Source organism: Loxodonta africana, chromosome 23 (genome assembly GCF_030014295.1).
Source record: "Loxodonta africana isolate mLoxAfr1 chromosome 23, mLoxAfr1.hap2, whole genome shotgun sequence".
NCBI lineage: Eukaryota > Metazoa > Chordata > Mammalia > Proboscidea > Elephantidae > Loxodonta > Loxodonta africana.
Window position 1 is genome coordinate 27,483,170 of NC_087364.1, and position 9,668 is coordinate 27,492,837.

Genomic DNA, 9,668 nt, shown 5'->3' on the forward strand with positions numbered 1-9,668 from the left:
TGTCTCTTTATTGGTGCATTTGGTCCATTTTCAGTCAGTTTAATTATGTATAGGTATGAGTTTAAATCTGTCATTCTGATGTCTTTTTGTGTGTGTTGTTGACAGTTTCTTTTTCCCACCTAATTTTTTGTGCTAAGTAATTTATCGTTCTATACTGTCATTTCCTATTATTTGCTGCTGTTAATTTTGTTTTTGCTGTCTTCATTTTTTTCTTGTGTTTTATTTTGATGAGTAGCATTGTTAGTCTCCTTTGTGGTTACCTTAATATTTACCTTTATTTTTCTAAGTTTAAACCTAATTTTTATTTCTTTATATCACCTTGACTTCCTCTGCACATGAAAGATCTATGACTACATTTTTAGTCCCTTTTTATTGTTTTAATGTTGTCGTCTTTTACATAATGACATCACTTTTTCCCTGTTTCGAGCATTTTTTTAATCTTGATTTGTTTTTGTGATTTCCATATCTGGGTTAACATCTGTTTGCTCTGTCTTGTATTCTAGTCTTGGTTTGATATCTAATATTACTGATTTTCTAACCAGAGAACTCCCTTTAGTATTTCTTGTAGTTTTGGCTTAGTTTTTACAAATTCCCTAAACTTCTGTTTTTCTTGAAATGTCCTAGCTTTGCTTTCATATTTGAGAGACAGTTTTGCTGAATATGTGATTCTTGGCTGGCAATTTTTTTCCTTCAATGCTTTATATAAGTCACCCCACTGCCTTCTTGACTGCTTGGTTTCTGCCAAGTAGTCCAAGCTTATTCTTCTTGACTCTCCTTTGTAGGTGACTTTTCATTTATCCCTAGCAGCTCTTAAAATTCTCTCTTTATCTTTGGTTTTTGCAAGTTTGATTATATGTTTTCGTGACTTTGTTTTGAGATCTACCTTACGTGGAGTTCAATGAGCATCTTGGATAGATATCTTCTCATCTTTCACGATATCAGGGAAGTATTCTGCCAACAAATCTTCAACAATTCTCACTGTATTTTCTGTTATTCCTTCCTGTTCTGGTATTCCAGTCACTCATAGGTTATTTCTCTTGATAGCATCCTACATGATTCTTAGTGTTTCTTCATTTTTCTTAAATTCTTTTATCTGAATTTAAGAAAAATGTTGTTTGTTAGTATTTTTATTGTTATTGAGGTTACTCGAAAGCGTTATAGGACAATTAGCAAGCCTAGTGTAATTGATAGGAGGAATGATAGGAAGTAGAGTTTTATTAGGCCCTTTTGATTTTTTTTTTTAGATACTAGGCTGGCGGTTGTTTTTTGCATAATTATTAGGTTTTTAGGGATTATTTTTTCTAGTCAAATTAAGTCTATAATAGTTGTTGCTAGATTTTGGCTTATAGTAAGGCCTAGGTAGGGTAGAAGTCGGTGGACAATAGGTGGGTAGTATCCTAATATATTTGAGAATTTGTATATATATGATGGTTGTTTGAATGTTAAGTTGCATGTTATGTTATTAAGTTCTATTGCTACTCTAAGTCCCAGTAGAGTAGTTGCTAGGGCTGTAAGTTTTAGGTATACAGGTATGGTTGTTTGGGGTGTTGTGTGTGGAATAGTATTTATTGAGATAATAAAGCCTATGAAGATACTGCCTAGCATTAGTCGTTTAATGGGATTTACGAGGTATGGATTGTTTTCGTTAATTTGGGTTAGTGTGGAATATCGTGGTTGTCCAAGGAGAGCAAAGAAAATAATTCGAGCACTGTAACTTGCCGTTATAGATACGGAAATGAGAGTAATTAATAATGCTCAGGTGTTAGTGTGGGATATATTGGCGGCTTCAATAATTGGGTCTTTTGAGTAGAATCCTGTTAGGAATGGTATATCAGTGAGTGCTAAGCTGCCAATGGTAATAGCTGTTGAAGTAATAGACATTGTTTTATAGAGTCCTCCTATTTTGCGAATGTCTTGTTCATTGTTCAAGTTGTGGATAATAGAACCGGAGGATAGGAATAGTATTGCTTTAAAGAATGCATGTGTGCATATATGAATGAAGGCTAGATGTGGTTGGTTAATTCCAATAGTTACTATTATTAGGCCTAGTTGGCTGGAAGTGGAGAGTGCAATAATTTTTTTGATATCATTTTGTGTGAGGGTGCAGGTAGCTGTAAATAGAGTGGTGATAGCCCCTAGACATAGTGTTAAGGTTTGAATAGTGTGATTATTTTCTATATTGAGGTTGTAAAAGTATTTGCTAGGATTATAAAGATAGATAGTGTTATTAAAATATAAATGGTTAGATTCAGAAGAGTGAGAGTGGGGTTGAAGGTTAAGATGATGAGTATTCAACCTATGTGGGAGATTGATGAGTAGGCTAAGATTTTTCGTAGTTGCGTTTGATTTAGGCCTCCTCATCCTCCGATTAGAATTGAGAGTAAGCCGGAGAGACAGATTAAGTTGGTGTTGGTGTGGGTAGCTATTTGATATAGTGGTGATAGTGGTGCTAGTTTTTGTCAGGTTAGTAAGATTATTCCTGATGTGAGTTCAACTCCTTGTGTTACTTCTGGAACTCAGAAGTGAAATGGAGCTGAGCCTCGTTTAATTATTAAGGCTATTAATGCTATACTTGATGCTATAGGGTTGGTTATTTTTGTAATTGACCATTGTCCTGAGTATATTAAGTTAATTGTTAAAGCTATTATGAGTATTATGGATGCTGTGGCTTGGGTTATGAAATATTTTGTAGTGGCTTCTGTGGATCGTGGGTTAGCTGTTTTTGTTAGAATAGGAATTATAGTAAGTATATTTATTTCTAGTCCTATTCAAGCTGCTAATCAATGAGAGCTCAATATGGTGATTAGTGTTCCTGTAAGCAGTGTTGTTAGGATTAGGCTGAGAGTTAGTGGGTTTATTAGTACGGGAAGGGTGTGCGCCGACATTTTTGGGGTATGGGCCCGATAGCTTAATTTAGCTGACCTTACTAGTAGGATGTAGTGTAATTGGTAGCATTGAGATTTTTGAATTCTCAAGTTTAGGTTCGATTCCTATAGTTCTATAAATAAGAGGGTTGGACCTTTATAATTTACTCTATCAAAGTAATTCTTTTGTCAGACATATTTCTATATTTGTGGTGGAATGCATGCTAGTGAGATCAGGATTGAAATATGTCATATGCATAGGGCTAGGGTTAGTGGAAGGAAATTTTTTCAGAGAAGATGTATTAATTGGTCGTATCGAAATCGTGGGTAGGATGCTCGTACTCATAGAAAACAAATGGTTAGAATAATAGTTTTTATGACGAAATTAATAGTATCGATTTCTGGTATTTGTGGGTTATGAGAGGTTCCTAGAAATAGAATTACAGTAAGAGCGTTTATTATAATGATGTTAGCGTATTCAGCTATGAAAAATAAGGCAAATGGGCCGGCAGAATATTCAACGTTGAAACCGGAAACTAATTCTGACTCTCCTTCAGTTAGGTCGAATGGAGCTCGGTTAGTTTCTGCTAAGGTTGATGTGAATCATATCATTGCTAGGGGTCATATAGGAAAGATTAGTCATAGATGTTCTTGTGTTGTAGCGAAGGCAGTTAATGTAAAGGATCCATTTATTAGCACTATTGATAGGATAATGGTTGTTATGGAGATTTCATAGGAAATGGTTTGGGCTACTGCTCGTAAAGCTCCTATGAGAGCATATTTTGAATTTGATGCTCAACCTGATCATAGAATAGAATAGACTATCAGGCTTGATATTGTGATGATAAATAGTAGGCTTAGATTTAAGTTGACTAGAGGGTATGGTATTGGAAGAGGGACTCATACAGTTAAGGCTAAGGTTAGGGCTAGGATTGGGGCAATGGTAAATAGAAATTTTGAGGAGGTTTGTGGGTAGATAGGTTCTTTGGTGAATAGTTTGATTGCGTCTGCAATAGGTTGAAGAAGGCCATAGGGTCCTACTACATTGGGGCCTTTACGAAGTTGTATATAGCCTAGGGTTTTTCGTCCAACCAGAGTAAGGAAAGCTACTGCTAGGAGAATGGGTAGAGTTACTGTTAGGATGTTAATTAAGAACATTGTTAAGAAGAGGAGGTGAACCTCCGTAAATAAAGGCTTAAGTCTTATGCAGTAACCAATCTTTGCTATCTTAACAAATCCTGTTCTTGGATTGGGTGGTTTAGCTTATCTAAATTGAGGTTTACTCATAAATTTAGCTGAAGGCGTCTTAGTAAGATTGGCCTTATTTCTTCTGTCCTTTCGTACTGGAGGAAATAAACTATAGATAGAAACCGACCTGGATTGCTCCGGTCTGAACTCAGATCACGTAGGACTTTAATCGTTGAACAAACGAACCCTTGATAGCGGCTGCACCATTAGGATGTCCTGATCCAACATCGAGGTCGTAAACCCTGCTGTCGATAGGGACTCTAGAGTAGGATTGCGCTGTTATCCCTAGGGTAACTTGTTCCGTTGATCAAGTATTGGGTCAATAAGTGATTAGTAAATTTTGACTTGTAGAGTCTAAATTAGAATATCATTCGGAGGTTTTTTTCTTCTCCGAGGTCACCCCAACCAAAGTTGATAATTTATTATACTACTTGGTTGTATCTTGTAAATGTATAGAGTAGCAATTAAATTAATTAATTTAAGCTCCATAGGGTCTTCTCGTCTTATATATTCATTCTCACCTCTTCACGAGAAGGTCAATTTCATTGATTAGAAGAAAGAGACAGTTAAACCCTCGTGTGGCCATTCATACAAGTCCCCAATTAAGGAACAAATGATTATGCTACCTTTGCACGGTCAGAGTACCGCGGCCGTTTAACCCTTGGTCACTGGGCAGGCAGTGCCTCGAATACTAGTAATGCTCGAGGTGATGTTTTTGGTAAACAGGCGGGGTTTATGTTTGCCGAGTTCCTTTTACTTCTTTTAATCTTTCCCTTAAGCACACCTGTGTCGATTAACAGTCAGTGTAATAAAAGTTTTATCTTTATATTTAATTATTTGATTGTTAACTATCAGTGGGCATCCGATCTGATATAAGCTTGTGCAGGGAGAAATATTTCTTATTACTTATACTAACATTATTTCTTCTATTTGTATAGATTAGTCCAGTATTATGTCTAGGAGGTCATTGATTAATTTTGGGATTTTTTAGTTTGATTGGTTATTGAGCTTTAACGCTTTCTTAATTGATGGCTGCTTCCAAGCCAACTATGTAATTAATGATAAATTTACTCGCTAGTTAAGGTTGTATCCTTGATCAAAAGAGCTGTACCTTACCTCTTTTGAATAGCTCTAAAATTTACATTGGAATTGCTTTGTTTTTGTGGTAAATTTTAGGTAGAACTGAAATTCTATATCTGGACAACCAGCTGTCATCAGGCTCGATTGGCATTTCACCTCTATCTGTAAGTTTTTTCACTATTTTGCCACATAGATGAATTGATCCTAAAGATTACTATCAGATAGCTCGTCTGATTTCGGGGTTTCTGGCTACAGTTCTCTATGTCAGATTTTTTCTAGTTAATTCATTATGCAAAAGGTAAAGGGGTTAATCCTTGCTGTTTTGTACTATTAAGTTATCTTTCATCATTCCCTTGCGGTACTATTTCTATTGTGCCTTAGTAAAATTTCTATCTCCTATACTTTTTGGTAAGTAAATGTTTTAATTTAATGTAGTGTGAGAGATGTATGTAGTATTGATAGGGCTAGATTTGGTTCAAAGTGATCATTATGAATGAGGTCTTCTAGGTGTAAGCCAGATGCTTTTCGTTAAGCTACACTTTGAGTTAGCCAAGCACACTTTCCAGTACGCTTACCTTGTTACGACTTGTCTCCTCTCGTATTTGTTTTAATCTGTAATATGATTGTCTGATATAGAAATACTTGAGGAGAGTGATGGGCGGTGTGTACGCGCTTCATGGCCTAGTTCAATTAAGCTCTCTATTCTTAGTTTACTACTAAATTCTCCTCCAATCACTTGTTTCAGGGTGATATTCTTTTGTCTGTTCTATGATAGAAAATGTAGCCCATCTTTGACCGTCACGTAGGCGACACCTCGACCTAACTTTTTTATGGGTTATGATTGAGCTCACTTTGGTGCCCTATAGGGGTTTACTGAAGATGGTGGTATATGGACTGAATTAGCAAGTGACGGTAAGGTATATCGGGGTTCATCGGTTACGAGACAGGCTCCCCTAGGTGGATATAAAGCACCGCCAAGTCCTTTAAGTTTTAAGCTCTGGCTAGTAGTTCTCTGGCAGATAGCTTTGTAAAGGTAGCTATCAAAGTTTAGGGCTAGGCATAGTGAGGTATCTAATCTCAGTTTGTACCCTAGCTATCGTATGTTTAGGATTATTAAAGTCACTTTCGTAGGTTATGTATGTCTTATCTTGAGCTTTTAACAGCTTGCATAAGATTTAACTTTATTTTTTTGTTTCTTTTAATATGCTTTACGCCGAGTGCTTATTAATTTGGACTAATCGTATGGCCGCAGTTGCTGGCACGAAATTGACCAGTCCTTTGTTAGGATAACTTAGTCTAACTTTTGTTAATTGCTAAATATTTACTACTGCTGTTTCCCGTGGGGGCGTGGCTAGGCGAGACGTCATGAGCTACACTTGGAGTGTGTGCTTGATGCCAGCTCTCTTTGATCAGTAATGATTTAGAAGGCGTATTCACTGGCGGGCAGATACTTGCATGTATAAGTTTCCTAATAACCAATAAGAAAGCCGGGACCAAACCTTTGCTGTTCATGGAGTTGGGTTAACTCGTCTAGGTATTTTCAGTACCTTGCTTTTGTTTTAAGCTACATTAACGAGGCGGGGTATGATTTTCCAAGAAATGCGTCTCCGAGCTTTTTTTTTCAGATCTAGGAACATGGCTCTTGAAAAGAAAATAAATTATTTTAAGTAATACGTTGGTATTGAAGGCGAAAGAATTTGCCTTCGCTTATATGTAACTAGTAACGCCTACCTATACATGCTCTTAGTTTCATCTGTAGTATAGTCTTGCTTTTGGAGTTTGACAGGACAAAAAAATATACCTGTAGAAATTGAGTTAAGAGTAATTAAGGGGGGTAAGGGGGGTTTGTAATAGATAGTTACATAATGGTTATGCATATGCGTATGCGTACACGCGTACGCTGGGAATTTGGGTTAAAAAAATTTTATGTCCTCCGAGCATTGACTGAATAACACCTCATATATTACCATGCCAGATCTTAATACTCAATTCAAGCTCAGCTACAAGTTGCTTGACTGTGTTAGGGCCTCAGAAGGCCATAGCTGAATCACAGCATCCCCAAAATTAAAAGATACCAAATGCATGACACCACAGTTATGTTATGATCATGGGCTGATTAGTCACTAATCCATCGAGATGTCTTATTTAAGAGGAAAGAATGGGCGATTCTAGGTGAGATGGTCCTGAAGAAAGAACCAGATGCCAGATATAGATCCAGTATAGAAACCCCCACAATTGATGGGCCCGGAGCGAGAAGAGGGACACGAAGATGGGCGGGTTGATGGTTTCTCGGAGGTAGGTAGTTAAGGTATTACCGTTGGAGGTGATATGCGTGGTGACTAGAGATTTCTCAGTGATGTGCTATGTACGACCAAGGATTTTAATGTGCTATGTAAGACTATGGTTTATCGTAGGTGAATAATATCCATGGGTTAGAACATGACCTGGGGATTGTGTATGGAATGGCTTAATACATTGACTCAAACAGTACTTGCTTATAAGCATGGGGTAAATAATGTGATGCACGATTATACATAGTATGGTCTATGTAAGATTTAACATAGTTAGTATTATATATCATTATGTATGGGGACAAGCATGTAATGCACGATGTACATAGCAAACTGATTCGTTTGCAGGGAATAGTTTAAGAAGAATTTCAGTTTGGGGTATTGATGGCGAGGTAGGAGGCCTCTTCCCTGAATATCCGTAGCAAGTGGTTTTCATTTATGATTTACAAGACCATTGTAATGTCTTATACTATAAGGATTATTTAATAAGGTAGTTTTCGATTATTCCCGCGATTGGTAGGAAGATCAGAATAATGGAGAAGTACAGGATTGAGGCTATTTGGCCAATAGTGATGTAAAGATGTTCTACTGGTTGGCTGCCAATTCATGTAAGTATTAGTAGATCTATTGTCAGGGCTCAGAATAGAACTTGGCTGAGAGGTCGGAGTGTTATACTTCGATATTTGGATGTATGGAGTAGCGGTATCAGTCCTAGGATTAGGATAGATAGGAATAAGGCTAGGACACCTCCTAATTTGTTTGGGATAGATCGTAAAATGGCATAAGCAAAAAGAAAGTATCACTCTGGTTTGATATGTGGTGGAGTATTTAGTGGGTCAGCTGGTACATAGTTATCAGGGTCTCCTAGTATGTTTGGAGAAAGTAGGGTTAGGAGTAGAAGAAGTAGGATTGTGATAAATAGTCCTAGGAAATCTTTGATAGTATAGTATGGATGGAAGGGGATTTTCCCTGAATCTGAGATGAGGCCTAGTGGGTTGTTTGAGCCTGTTTCGTGAAGGAAAGTTAAGTGCACTCCTGCTAGTGCAACTGCAGCAAATGGAAGGATAAAGTGTAGGGCAAAAAATCGGTTTAGGGTTGCCTTGTCTACTGAAAAGCCCCCTCAGATTCATTCCACTAGGTCTGTGCCGATGTAAGGAATTCCTGAGAGGAGGTTAGTGATTACGGTTGCTCCTCAAAATGATATTTGTCCTCATGGAAGGACGTATCCTATGAAAGCAGTAGCTATGGTAATTAGTAGTAATATAATGCCAGTATTTCAGGTTTCTGAATAGAGGTAGGATCCATTGTAGATGTTTCGCCCAATGTGTATATACAGGCAGAGAAAGAAGATGGATGCCCCGTTGGAGTGTAGTTGTCGAATAATTCAGCCATAGTTGATGTCTCGGCAGATGTGGGAAATAGATGAAAATGCAGTCATTGTGTCGGGTGTGTAGTGTAGTGTATAGCTAGGAATAATCCCGTTAGGGTTTGAATGATTAGGCATGCTCCTAGCAATGAGCCGAATTTCAGCATGTTGAGATATTGGATGGAGTAGGTAGATCGATGAAAGATTTACTAATAATTTTAAACAGGGGATGAGATTTTCGGATGTGGATCATTAATTGATTGTTTCTATAGTTGAAATACAACGATGGTTTTTCAGATCTTTGGTCATGGTAGGAGTCCATGTAGAAATAATGATATACATTGTTTTTATTATGAGTGTGCTTTATGTAGTAAGTTTTATTGGTTTCTCATCTAAGCCTTCTCCTGTTTATGGAGGAATGAGTTTAATTGTGAGTGGAGGCTTAGGGTGTGGGATTATCATGAGTTTTGGAGGGTCCTTTTTGGGGTCGGTTGTATTTTTAGTATATTTGGGTGGGATGATGGTAGTTTTTGGTTATACTGCTGCTATAGCTACTGAAGAATATCCTGAAACTTGGGGGTCAAATGTTGTAGTTTTAGGTGCATTGTTGGTAGGTTTATTAATGGAGATTTCTATAGTTATGTGATTATTTGGTGGTGAGTATGAATTAATGGGTTTTTATTTTGGTGGTTTAGAAGATTTCATGGCTTTTAGCGAAGGGGTTATCGAGTGTGTGCGTGAGGATTATTCTGGGGGGGCGTCTTTGTATAGTTATGGGTTTTTATTTTTGATCTTGGCTGGATGAATGTTTTCTTTGAG

General features: G+C 37.3%; 1 pseudogene; it reads right to left on the reverse strand.

Moving 5' to 3' along the window:
- Positions 1-1,155: 1,155 nt before the first annotated feature.
- LOC135228545 (NADH-ubiquinone oxidoreductase chain 5-like) lies at positions 1,156-2,361 on the reverse strand (annotated as a pseudogene).
- Between the last annotated feature and the right edge of the window lie 7,307 nt (positions 2,362-9,668).